General features: G+C 40.3%; 1 protein-coding gene and 1 long non-coding RNA gene across 2 annotated transcripts in view; one reads left to right on the plus strand and one right to left on the minus strand.

Annotated features, from left to right (window-relative positions):
- The window catches only part of FOXO6 (forkhead box O6), a 187900-nt gene extending 175188 nt beyond the window's left edge, over nucleotides 1-12712 (minus strand). Inside the window, exon 1 of the mRNA XM_072979892.2 lies at nucleotides 1-12712. This exon is cut by the window's left edge and continues 18863 nt beyond it. The gene's annotated coding sequence lies outside the window, so the exon portion shown is untranslated.
- A 730-nt stretch (nucleotides 12713-13442) lies between these two features.
- LOC140702017 (uncharacterized) lies at nucleotides 13443-14138 on the plus strand. Its single transcript, XR_012081059.2, has 2 exons — nucleotides 13443-13546; nucleotides 13907-14138. It is a non-coding gene; the product is annotated as an uncharacterized LOC140702017 (long non-coding RNA).
- Nucleotides 14139-14387: the final 249 nt, after the last annotated feature.

Here is a 14387-nt window from a genome sequence, read left to right on the forward strand (position 1 = left end):
TCTGGCAGGGAAAACCATCGAATGAGACCAGGGAATATGGTGTTGGCTTTGCAGTCAGAAATACTCTTCTGAAATGCATTGTTCCACCTACTGTGGGGAGTGAAAGAATCTTGTCTCTGCAGCTTCACTCATCAGCAGGACCAGTAACCTTCATTAGTGCATATGCACCTACACTGTCATCCACTACAGAAGTGAAAGACAAATTCTATGACGATCTGGCAGCTACTATCAAAAAAGTCCCTGAAAGGGAGGCACTGTTCGTTCTTGGAGACTTTAATGCTAGAGTTGGTGCTGATCACAATTCTTGGCCCACTTGTCTAGGCCATTTTGGCATTGGAAAAATGAACGAAAATGGCCAACGCTTGCTGGAGTTTTGTTGTTATTATGGTCTTTGTGTCAGCAACACATTCTTTAATACGAAGCTTCAACACAGAGTTTCCTGGAGGCATCCAAGATCCAAGCATTGGCATCAGCTCGATTTGATCCTCACTAGACGTTCTAGCCTTCCTAGTATTATGATCACACGCAGTTACCAGAGTGCTGATTGCGATACTGATCACTCCCTGGTGTGTAGTAGAGTAAAACTGTGAACAAAGAGATTGTATCATATGAAAAAGGAAAGAAGACCACGTATTGACATCAGCAAGGCTTGCGATCAAAGAAAAGTGAAGGAATTTGCCCAAGCACTTGAGGAAACCCTTCCAGGTCCGGCTAATGTATATGCACCCGAACGATGGGAACATTTCAAGAACGCTGTGTACAACACCGCCTTTTCCACCTTTGGCAAAAAGACCAGAATGATGGCTGACTGGTTCGAAGCCCACTCGGAGGAACTAATACCAGACATCGAGGAGAAGAGAAGAGCTCTAGCAGCATACAAAGCCTGTCCTAGTGAGTACAACTTGCAAGCTCTTTGAGCTGCTCGTAGCCAAGTCCAACAGGATGCCAGGAGATGTTCCAATGATTATTGACTTCAGCTCTGCTCTCAGATCCAGATAGCAGCGGACACAGGTAACATCAAAGGAATGTATGATGGTATCAAGCAAGCCCTAGGTCCAATACAGAAGAAATCTGTTCCTTTGAGGTCTGCTACAGGTGTGATCATCCAGGACTGAGCACAGCAGATGGAACGCTGGGTGCAGCACTACTCTAAGCTATATTCCAGAGAGAATGTAATAACTGAAGAAGCATTAAATAACATTGAGTGCCTGCCTGTTTTGGAAGAGTTGAACAGCGAACCAGCTTTAGCAGAAATAAAAGTGGCCTTGGATTCCCTCACCTCCAGCAAGGCACCTGGAACTGACGACATCCCTGTTGAAGTGCTGAAATGTTGTAAGGAGATCATCACCACTGAACTGTATGAAGTCTTTTGTCTCTGCTGGAGGGAAGGTGGAGTACCACAGGACATGAAGGATGCAAACATCGTCACATTGTACAAGAACAAAGGAGACAGGGGCGACATGAGTAATAAAACACAATAAAATAACATACATAATAAAACATAATAACTAACAAACTAATGTCTATGTACATTGTCAAGATGGGATAGTTAAGAAACAAAAAAATCAATTAATTGACTGGAGGGAAGGCCTGCCTAAAGAGCCAGGTTTTTAAATGGCTTTTGAAAATGCCCAGCGAGGGAGCCAGACGGATTTCCGTTGGGAGGGTATTCCATAGCCAAGGGGCCACAGCCGAGAAGGCCCAGTTTCTTGTTCTTTCCTTCCAGGCCTCTCTCAGCATAAGACCCCTTAGCCGTCCTTGCTGGCTTTGTCGAGTGATTCAGGTAGACCTGGGTGGGAGAAGGCGATCTGCCAGGTATCTAGGTCGCAAACCATTAAGGACTTTATACGTCATCATTAATACTTTGAAATCAATGCGGAAACAAATGGGCAACCAGTGCAAAGCAGCCAGGGTGGGGGAGATATGCTGATATTTTCTCACCCCACTAACAAGCCTGGCTACCGCATTTTGCACCATTTGAAGTTTCTGCATCCTTCTCAAAGGCAGCCCCATGTAGAGTGTGTTACATTGGTCTAACCTCGAGATTACGAGCATGTGGACAAGAGTAGTGAGCCCCCCTGTCAAGATATGGTCGCAGCTGGGCAATCCGCCATAGATGAAAATAGGCGGAACGGACCATGGACGCCACCTGTTTCCATGGTAAGCGCGGTGTCCCATAAGTTATTTGAACCTCTGCCACTTTCAAAACTACAGTTTCTTTCTCAATTCCTTTTAAGGTCATAGTTCTACCTGGAATTATGTTGTCCTGAGCTATCAGGTCTGAATGTGCAATAGAAATTTGCGAACCTGTGTCCCTTAGAGCAATGTACTTCTTTTTGTCTACTACTATTGCTTCCCCAGATTGTTTAAGAAGAGAATTGTCATTTTCTATATAAAAACAATGAACTACAAGGGCTTCAGGGATCTCCTCAGGCTCAGCAGCAGTCTTGGTTGTCATGGAGACTGAACTATGGCTACAACTTCCCTCAGTGGCTTCTATGGGTTTGACACAACAAGAATTCTTGGTCTGATTATTAACTTTTTCTGTTTTATTTTGATTTTTCATACTATTAAATTGAAAATGCCCAAACTCTCTGCACTTATAACATTGTCTATAAGTCCTCCAATCATTCTGAGGTGAACTGTTAAACTTTTCCTCAGGGTTCATTGACTTCTGCAGACTAGGCCTTGGCAACTTAGGTGAGGTACTACACTGGCCTTCTTTCCCTGATGTTTTACTGAGGTAATTTTCATTAAAGGGTTTCTTACCGTTGTCCCAGTTCTGCTTGTAAAATTTTACCACAGAGAACTTGTGGTTTCAAATCTCACCAATGTGATCAGCTTTTTTACCTGCTTCTAGTAAATTTTTAAGATTTTTGTATTTGACTAAATAATGCAATTCCCCAGGCAAAATAGAATAAAATTGTGCTAACTCAATGACATTTTCCATCTGCTCTAGAGAAGTGACATTTTCACATTCAATCAATTTGTCCAAACACTGAACCAATTTAGCCCCTAACTAAGAATAAGATTCTTCAGGCTTTTTGGTAAGGGAATGAAATTTTCTCCTCAGATGTTCTGCATTTATGTCAGATTTTGAATACATCATTTTTCTATAGGCCTCAAAATCTCTAGCCTGCTCCAGAGGCATGTGAGAATAAAGATCAGCTAAATCTCTACTTATTTGTGATCTAAACACTATCATCCTTTCATCATCCTTAATATCAAAGTCTGAACATGCTCTCTCAAATGAAATGAGGAAAGATTCTGGGCAATCTCCTTTTCTATATTGGGGAAATTTCTTTAGGATGATTTGTGAGAGATTCCCCTCACTAAAGTTCTTGTTATTATTGCTATTATTGTTTTGAGCAGCAGTTTCCAATCTTTTCATCTCTATTTGAAATTCCATTTGTTTGTTTTTCCTGCTATAGTTCCTAGCTCTTTCTTCAGCTCTGGCTTTTTCTCTAATTTCCATTTCCTTGAGCCTGAATTCCTGTTCCAATTTCCATTTTTTAAAATCCTCGGAGACTAGATCCCTTTTTCTCTCTGAGGCACCTTCATCAGTCTCCTCCTGTTCCATTGAAGTTAAAGGGTCTCCATTTCCCTCCATTTCTTGAGGTAAACTTTCTGCCTAACGACTCCCCTTTTGGCTACATTTGGGTGACATGTTTACATCTGAGTTAATTAGTATTGAGTGTAAGTACTGATTTAAGGACCTGTCTTTTTGCTGTTAATCCCAGTAACTGTTGTTGTGCTACTCAGCACTCTCTCTCTAGCTCAAAGGTCAGGGAACTTTTTTACCTTTTACCCCCCCAAAATAATTTATATGCACTTGAATAATTTATTACCCCCCTTGATTTGAAAGGAAAGAAATCATACATTATTTGAATTCAAAATATTATTGAATCTACACAGGCTGTGTACCGAACTAGCAGTATATATCATCAGTATCAATGGCTGCCATGCTATGTACCGAACTAGCAGGATGCACCAAATTTAATAAAGATGTGCACTATTTTTGCTGGAACACATTGCACTCCAGCCATGGGGTGGTATAGGGAGTAGTAAGGTGTCCAATGTGCCTAGCAAGTTGCATTAAAATTTTGCTAGCTCGTAGAGGATCTAATCATCATCAATGGCTACCAGAGTGGTGCTATCAATGATGTGCTTGCTAGAGACAGCCAATGCAGAGTGGAGGGGCTTTTCAAACCATTTTAATAATTCTGTGTGTGGTGTGCAAAAAGGAACAAACCAGGCTAAAGGTCATGTCACCCACCCTGGTGCCACAGCCCAATATCAAAGGAGCAGCGCGCTATTTTTTTTTATCATTCTCAATGGAAAACTCAGCAGTGGCCAGAGGATTGGAAAAGATCAGCCTACATCCCAATCCCAAAGAAGGGCAGTGCCAAAGAATGCTCCAACTACTCTACAATTGCACTAATTTCACACGCTAGCAAGGTTATGCTCAAAATCCTCCAGGGTAAGCTTCAGCAGTATGTGGACTGAGAACTCTCAGAAGTACAAGCTGGATTTTGAAGGGGCAGAGGAACTAGAGACCAAATTGCTAACGTGTGCTGCATTACGGAGAGAGCCAGAGAGTTCCAGAAAAACATCTACTTCTGTTTCATTGACTATGCAAAAGCCTTTGACTGTGTGGACCACAACAAACTATGGCAAGTTCTTAAAGAAAGGGGAGTGCCTGACCACCTTTTCTCTCTCCTGAGAAACCTATACGTGGGATAGGAAGCAACAGTTAGAACAGGATGTGCAACAACTGATTGGTTCAAAATTGGGAAAGGAGTATGACTGGTCCCATCACCTCCTGGCAAATAGAAGGGGACGATATGGAGGCAGTGAAAGATTTTACCTTCTTGGGCTTAATGATCACTCCTCATTACCCCAAGGATTTTCGTTTTTATCCCATTTGGGATAATTTATCCCTGTTTCCCAACCACTGGCCTAGTTTCTCATGGGTTAAACAAGGAAATAGATTTTCTCCCATCGGACGTGGTGGCGCTGCGGGCTAAACCTCAGAAGCCTGTGCTGCAGGGTCAGAAGACCAACAGTCATAAGATCGAATCCACGCGACGGAGTGAGTTCCCATTGCTTGTTCCAGCTCCTGCCAAACTAGCGGTTCGAAAGCATGAAAATGCAAGTAGATAAATAGGAACCACCTCGGTGGGAAGGTAACAGCGTTCCATGTCTAAGTCGCACTGGCCATGTGACCACGGCACTTTCAAACACTTTCAATTAGTTTTGGAGCTGATATACACCAAAGAAAGATACAAAGGGTATAAAGAAGCTTATGTGTTTGATATTCTGTCTAATATATTTTATCAGGCCTAATGTGCTCATTATAAATGCATGTATTTATAAAATTTGAGAGTCCCAAGCTAGGTGTGTGTGTGTGTGTGTGTGTGTGTGTGTGTTTGTGTGTGTGTGTGTGTGCGTGCGTGCGTGCGTGCGTGTGCGTGTAGAGCTTTTTAATGGCTCATTTAAAGAATACAGGATAAAGAGCTTGATTCTATTTTCTACATCCTGAGACTTAGTCTCTCTTTTATAATGTGGACTGTTGTTATGTGCAATCAAGTTTCCTCTGACTTACGGCAACCCTATGAATGAACAATCTCTAAAATGTCCTCAGCAAGTCTTTTAAACTCAAGCTTGTGGGCACCTTTAAAGTGCCAATTCATCCTGTATTGGGTTTTCCTCCTTTCCTGCTGCCTTCAACCTTTCCCAGAATTATTGTCTTTACAGATAATCTTACCTTCTCATGATGTGCCCAAAGTAGAATAGCATAAGTTTCACCACTTTTGCCTCCAGAGTTAATTCAGGCTTGTTTTGCTCTGGGGCCCACTTGTTTGTCTTTCTGGCAATCCAGGGTATCCCCAAAGCTCCTCAAGCACATACTGTATTGCAAATGAAGCATTTTTTTTCTGTCAGCTTTTTTTTTGACTGTCCAGCTTTCATACTGATACATGGTGATTAGGAATACAAGAATATGAATGGTCTTGGTCTCAAGTGACACATCATTACATATTATGATCTTTTATAATTCTTTCATTGCTGTTCTTCCAAGTCTGACTTCTGATTTCTTTGCTACAGTTTCTGTTTGGATTGATGTTTGAGCCAAAGTATACAAAATCTCCATCTATTTCAGTTTCTTCAATGTCAACACTAAAGTGGTGTATTTCTTCTGTAGTCACAATTTTAGCCTTCTTCATATTTAGCTACAGAACTGCTTTGTCACTTTCTTTTTTCACTTTCCCTAAAAGTCATTCAAAATCATTGCTGCTTTCTGCCAGGAAGGTGGTGTCGTCTGCATATCTTAAATTACTGATGTTTCTTCCACCAATTTTCACTCTTCCTTCATCTGAACCTAGTCTGGCTTTTCATATGATCTGTTCTGCATACAGATAGAACAGATAAAGGGAACAAATGTACCTTTGTCTGATGGCTTTGCCTATAGGAAACCATTCTGTCTGTCTGAAAGCTCTCCTAATGATAGCTTCTTCTCCACAATGCAAGCTACACATCAGGATAATCAAGTGCTGAGACACACTCATTTCTATCAGAACAACCTACAGCTTTTCATGATCCACACAAGGCTTTTCTGTAGTCAATAAATCATAAACTGATCTTCTGAAATTCTTATGGTCCTGTACTCCTTGACATTTCCTTACTTGGGAATTGGAATGTATATTGAGTGTTTCCAGTCTGTGGGTGATAGTTTTGTTTTTTATATTTCTTGATATATTCTTGTTAGGATTTCGGCAGATTCAGTCTCTGTAACTTGAAATAGTTCTATTGGTATTCCATCTACCCCTGGTGATCTACTTCTTCCTAGTGCTTTCAAAACAGCTTTCACTTTACTTTCTAGAACTGTAGCTTCTTCTCCATGGGATTCCTCTTCAGAGGAGTCTGTCATTCTTTTACCTCTCCTGTATTAGTTCTTCAGTATACTGTTTCCACCTTATTTTCATTTTTTCCTAGTCAGTTAGTATGCTTCCCTGTTGGTCATTCAGCCTTCCTAATCTAGGACTAAATTTCCCTTTGATTTCTTTGATCTTCTGGAAGAGATCTCTTATCCCCCACCCCCTTTGTTGTTCTGTTTCCTTGTACCAGTTATTGCCTCTTTGTCCCTACATGACAATTCTTGAAAAACTGCATTTAGGATTCTGACCCTACTTCTGTCACCTATTGCTTCTCACCTGTACTTCACCATTTTAAGTATTTCTTCCATCATCCATCTGGATTTTTCTTTTCTCTTTACTACTAAAAATGTATTTTTGTATTCTTTGGTTTCAGTCCATAGTTCTTTTGGTTCATGGTCAACCATATGATGATACAGTTTTCATAGTAAGGAAAGTTCAGCAAAGCTTTACCATTGATATCCTCTGTGCCGTACTAATTAAAGTTAGTTTGAATGTCACTACTGTTGCCTCATCAGCCAGTATTACCTTCAGCTACTGCTGTTGCCCTTCAGCTACTGCTGCAGCTACCTTTGTTGTGCAACATATCATGTCTACAGTTATTTCTTAACCTGAGACTATTTACCACCCAAAGATATGCTGTTAGCATTAGTGCTGGCATGATTATGCAAGAGGACTTTGGCCAATAATTCATTCTTTTCCCATATTACTATTAAAACCTGTGTTTTAGCTGGATATATATATTTCAGTTACATTGTAAACTGACTTGGATTTCAACACTGGTAGAAAAAGGAAATATAAATAAATAACAAATAATGCAAATAAATAAAAACTTATGTATAAGTTATAATAAAGTGAGAGATGGAGAACCATATATGCTATCTTCAACTGTATGAAATGTTGGATATAAATTTTGTTGCTGCCGCTCCTGTTATGAGTATGCTGTTGTGATCATGATGATGGAAGAAGAGGAAAAGGAGAGTGACAACCGTCCATTCTAAGATTCCAGTGGTTTCTATACACCAGCCATGTTTTCTTTCTTGAGATACAGATATTTACATCCAATGTGATATTAAAATTTTAGAAATCTTAGAATCTCTAAAAGATCTCCTGTATGCAGAATTAGTGCAGGGAAATCGCCCCAGAGGGAAACCACAGCTGCGATACAACGATATCTGCAAGCGGGATCTGAAGGCCTTAGGAATGGACCTCAATAGATGGGAAACCCTGACATCTGAGTGTTCAGCCTGGAGGCAGGCGGTGCATCACAGCCTCTCCCAATTTGAAGAGACCCTGCTCCAGCAGGCCAAGGCAAAGAGGCAGTAACGAAAGCAGCAAAATCAGGGAGCTGGACAGGGGACAGATAGGATTTGTCTTCAGTGTGGAAGGGATTGTCACTCTCGAATTGGCCTTCTCAGCCACAGTAGACGCTGTTCCAAGTTCTCCATACAGTCTCTCGAAACTGAAGGATGCCTAATCATGATATTAAAATGTATCTGCCATTTATTCACGTTCATAGTCTATGGAAGGAAAGCAAAACCATTAAAGATTTATACAAAAGAAGGAGTAAGCCATCTCTGTCTTCTTTCTGATGGAGAAATTCAGATTCAGAACTGTTCCATTCAAGCCCCCCAATGGTGAAGAATGTCTTTCGTCTGAATTTAACTTTGGAACTGCCTTTCTGACCCATTTTTTTTTAAAAAAAACTACAAGTCAGATCCAGCAGTACAAGTGTGCTCAAGTGTGCTATGTATGATGATTAAATACCAATTGTGTGTTGGGTGGCCAATCATGCACTGTCAAAAAGAAGAAATAATCACACACACACACACACACACACACACACACACACACACACCAAGACACTAATTGTCAAAAATAATTGAATGAGGTACCCTGTTTCCCCGAAAATAAGACAAAAATATTAATTTTTGCTCCAAAAATGCGTTAGGACTTATTTTCAGGGGATTTTTTTTCATGTACAACCATCCACATTTATTCAAATACAGTCATGTCATCTTCTGGTTGCTGCACAATGGTGGAGGGTGGGGTTTCACTTAACTAGGGTTTATTTTGGGGGTAGGGCTTATATTACGAGCATCCTGAAAAATCCTACTAGGGCTTATTTTCAGGTTAGGTCTTATATTTGGGGAAATGGTATTTCATACACATAGATGCTAATTTTGAAAGAATTACTCTAATAGAAATAGAAATGAAATACCTCACTGGTCATTGTGGAAAGACTGTGACCGGGTGTGGTCTTTGCCTGTCTGCACAGTCTGCTATCCAAGTGCTAATGATTGATGGGCAGCTTCAAAGCCCCTGCTATTCTATTTTCTTAAGCATCTTTGCCTTTAATGTGGATATTGATTGGGCAGCCCTTTGGATAAAGAATGGCTTGAAATAGGTGCCATCATTTTTCTGTAAATTAGGCCCACTGGGTTGCTTCGAGAGAGACATTGGAATGAGATGAGTCCATTACAACTAACTTACTTGTTGCACTGTGGGTCTACTTCAAGCATGACTAAATCTAGATGAAGTCTATGATCACCCCATTGATAGGGGAGAATCCAGGCAAACATGTTTTATAGCATTGTAGTGATGGTTTTTATATTTTTCCACAACTTTATCCAATTTTTGATTAATCAATTCAGTTACTTTAATTTATCAATGCAAATATTTATGGTCTACTTCCAATGGTCCACAGAAATCACAGTCACTAATAGGGGCTGCCATTCTGTGCATGAGCTACAGGAACAGCCACACTACCCATGCTCTAAGAAAAGGCAAAAGCAGGAAGTGACCTCAGATGGATAAGGGAATCTAAGAATACCAAGCTACATGTAGTTCTAGAGAAGACAAGATGAAAAAAATGAACCCGAGGCATCTGCCTGTCTATTACTCCACTAATGGTTCAGATGATTGATTGATTGATTGATTGATTGATTGATTGATTGATTGATTGATTGATTGATTGATTGATTGATTGATTGATTGCATTTATACCCCGCCTATCTAGTCGAACGACCACTCTAGGCAGCTATGTGCATGAGTGTACCATTCCAAAATGAGACAGGTGGACTGATGCAATCACAAAAGTTTGAAGCAGGTTGACCAGGGATCCCAAATGGTTTGGAACATATCAAATATCTTTTTTGCCAAGCCATGAGAAGCAGAAGCTGCAGAAGTGATGCAAAATGAATGCACACTGCCCCAAAGTATAAGATTGTAGAAATAATTGGGTTTATAGGGACAGGACAATCTTACTTGCTTCACCTTCTGTTATGTTCACCTTTCTTTAGAAGCCTCCATTCATTTCTGTCCTGACTATGTAGTATGCAATTTCTGTGATACTTCCCTACTGAAAAATGAAATAAAGGATTTATGAATGGGCTTGCATATAATTGACATGGATCCAAGGCTGGCCCAAACATTTTCTTGCCTTAGGTGAAGTATAAGACGGTGGTACTTCCCAATTCCATTTAGAAAAGACAGAGTTGTTGGCAGCTGAAACTTCTCTTAAGCTGATGTTAGGAGTACATCCTCCACCAGAGTTGAAGCAGCAGGCATGTTTGAGATATCAGGGGTGGAAAAGGTTTGAACATCTATGGTTTTGTTTTTGAACAGATAGAAATAACAAGGGAGTCCATGAGCAACAACTAATATGCTATCATCAGTCTCCCCTCCGCAGAATCTACCCGAATCTCCCTAGTGGTAGGATTGGCCCTGTATGGCTCAGAGGTCAACAGATCCATTTATCCCTGTCATATAGTTTTTTTCCTGCAGATGTACATTGCGCCTACTCCCACCTTTTGCTCAATGCAGACACTATAAATGCTATTTTACATACGTTTCGGGGGTATGTTCCCTTAGTGCTCAAAGCATTTTTCTATAAACTAGTTTATTACAACAACTCTGTCAGGCAGGCCAGAAAGAAGATTCTTATTACTGTAGAAAATGAGCTTCACTGTTGAAATTAAGCCTAAATTATAGTGAATGTATAGTCTCAACAAGAATCATTTGAACTCATGTTTGCTTGCCATTTGGTTATGCCATGCCCAGTCATTCTTTTTTTTTTTTTTTATTTTATTTAGAAACAAGGATAGAGGGTACAGAAAGAAAGAGGGGATAGAAAAGGAAAAATGGTTTTGGGGGATAGGAGAGCATAAAGTATAGCATCATCCAATCAATTCATATTACTAATACATATCAACTTTTTGCTTTTTCACAGTTTGATTACCCTCCTGCTTTTATCTTATCATTTAATTTTAATTTTATTCTATGTTATTCCAACATTGTCTGGTAGCTGCTGCCATTTATACAATACATCCCATCGTTCCGTTTCTTTTTGAATTGAACAATCTTTCAGCCCATCTGACAGAATATCCATTTTTTTCACTTCCCATATTTTCACCATAAAATTATCTGGTTTCAGTATCTCTGCCTCCTTAAGATTTTTGTCATAATGCTTTTTAATTTTGGAAGCTGCATGGGTCACTGGATAACTCTCTACTGCATTCATATTACCTGGTGTCATGTCTAATACAGACGATTCTAAAGTCTGTACAACTTCATTTAAGTTTTGTTTGGCATCTACTGTCCCCTCTTTCGTCCCTTTCATCAAATTTTCTATTTTGCTAAGACCTGCATTCACTTGCTGAAACCCTGTTAAAATTAGCCTTTGTATATTAATCTGCCATTCCTTTTCTATTTCTTGCACCACTATTCCAGAACTTTGGGATTGAACAGACCAAGTCTCCATTTGTTCTTTTAAATTTTTGGGGTCCATCTCAGGCTTTGGGGTTTGTATAAATACCACAATAATCAACAGTTCAAACCCCTCATCATAAACCTCCCCTTAGATCTCCCTCCAATCTTTGTCCAAATATTGTAGTATAAAAATCAACTTTTAGCCCAGCAAATACAATATCAATTAGAACCGTGACGCAGTTATTTCTTCTTCTCCTGAGTTCAGCAAGCTTCTATTATTAGACTCACACGTGGTCACAAACAAAACAACAGTCACAGAGTCTCAAACTGTCCAGTAGATTGTCCTTGGAGCTCGTCTTGTGATCTTCATTAACCCCTTAATGCTCCTTAGTCCAGTTGGCCACGTCAGCTCCTTCTCCCGAAAACCACCAGATTCTATTATTTATAGTTCACAAAGTCCAGAGAAGGCAAAGAGTAGCGTATCTCAACCACACTGCATCCACCGAAGTCTCTTAAATCCAGTCAGACAGTGTTGCTATCTGGGATTCTTCTCCAGAAACATAAGATTTATTTTTCCATCTCAGACTCTCGGCTTTAGAATCAGCCTGGCGTTTTAATAGTTCACTTGGAGAAGCTTAGTTTCGCTTTTGAGTCAGACTGATAAGATAAACCCGCCGCTGCATTTATTCTTTCCGCCAAATATTTTCATTCTTATTTCAGCTTAATGAGGCTGTTTCATAAATCAGAGGCTTCGGCTTACTTACTTGTTATATATTTTTAGTTTATATTGATTGCTCTCCTCTCCCCCGGTAAAGGGTTCCTCGCGGCTCAGTGCCAAAAAATGGCGCCCGCTCCGGTCTGTGCACGGTGATTTCTTCAGAAGAAAAAAGTCCGGGTCTGCCTCCCTTTCTTCTCCTTCTGCTGCTCACCATCTGCTTCAGAGAGACTTCTTCTAGACTCTCCTTTGATCCCCATTTCAAAAGGGGATCCTGGACCGGAGGGTTCCAGCTTTTCCAGAGAGAGCTCCTCTCTGGAGTTGCTGGCAGCACCGCAACAAAGCCCCGCCTCCCCCCCCAGTCATTCTAAAATCAGTAATCATCAATGTGTTTCCCGGGGGATGACTACCCCCACCTGCACCCCTTGTAACTTTGCTCACATGTGCAGATATAAGGCTGAAGAAGAGAAGGGTCCTGCTCATATGTGGACTCCACACATGAGCCAGAACCCAGAATTATTTGTAGAACTTACACACAAGCAGGGATCTCCCCCTTCAGACTTTTCACTGCTTGTGTGAACAAAGCAATGGGAGGGGGAGTAGGGCTTGGATGTCCCCTGTAACCATGTTGATATACCACGTGTCTAGGGCTTTAGATTTGCAAGATCTCACTTTGGATGATCAAGTGTGGATGAACAAAAGAACTCATTCCTCTTGTATAATTATATAATTATGCTAAGTCATCTTGAAATATTTTGCTGCCTGAAACAAATAGGGGCCCCTTCTATCTGTTGTACATAAACTGACTGGATTGGACCATTTAATATTTCTACATGGCTGGTACCCATCACTGCATCTGAACGAAGCATCATAAACTGCAGGAACGGCTCATCTCTACTTCAATATCTTACTACCGTCTTGTAGCATCCACACGCCTGACATGATTGTTTCATTTTGTCTTATGATAGGGCCAGCCCAGATTCTCAAGACAAAACCACACAAAGAAAGTTTACCTGATCCCTCATTTATATGCAGGTGTAAACCTTCCCTTTCTCTTTTTTCTTCTCCTTTTTATCAAGGTGGCAAACTTTCATCACTGAAAATGAATTAGCCATGGAGACTCATTCAGATAACAGCACAATTTCCTTTGATCAAATTGCAGAAAGGAGAAATAACCCCAGCATCAAAGGTATATAACGAAATGTATCTCTCTCTCTCTCTCTCTCTCTCTCTTTTTTTCTTTTTTTTTTTTGCTTTACAGTATATTTTGATAATCAAAGAAGCTTCCACTTTTCGCCTAATCACCAGCCATTCTGGGTAACAGGACCTTGAGTGTACATTCTGAAGAAGTTGGTGATTTGAAATAAGGGCCTCACTTCTTATACAACTCCCCCTGGAGTTAAGAAGCGGGATAACAGAAAAATGGGTGAAATGCCAAGTTGTAGAGTAAAAGCATCTGGAAGATAAAAAAAGTCTAGCCTAGCTTTTTCCCAGATGCTCACTTTCCATATGTGGACAGCTGAGGTTTTGTCTGTGTTTTTTCACACAGAGTCTGAGATGCTGCAGTAGAAGTAAGAAATGTGTCACTCTTCAGATCCTGATGGGCTACAATTCCCACTGTCCCTCACTGTTGGGTGTTCTGGCTCAAGCTGGCAGGAATTACGGTCCACTAACATTTCATGGGCCACAAATAATCATAATAAATAACGCTAATGTGCTGTCAAGTTGATTTTGAGTTATGATGACCCTTCAAGAGTTTTCTGCCTATAAGGTATGTACTCAGAAGCAGTTTATGCATCCCTCAAAAATAGGATAACCTTCATTGAAGGATTGCAAAGACCTTCTAATTTCAACACAGCTTTTGCCTTTTGCAGAGGAAGCTTTTAACATTATGGATGCTGAGTTTGTTTTTTACTGGTGAATATTTAAGATTGTGTTTAAAATTTGTATGCCTTTCTTCATTTTAAACAATTCTACTATTTTATAGTAAGCCACTTTGAGCTTTCTCATGGGAGAAAGGCTGGATACAA

Source organism: Pogona vitticeps, chromosome 9, assembly GCF_051106095.1.
Source record: "Pogona vitticeps strain Pit_001003342236 chromosome 9, PviZW2.1, whole genome shotgun sequence".
Taxonomy (NCBI): Eukaryota; Metazoa; Chordata; class Lepidosauria; order Squamata; family Agamidae; genus Pogona; species Pogona vitticeps.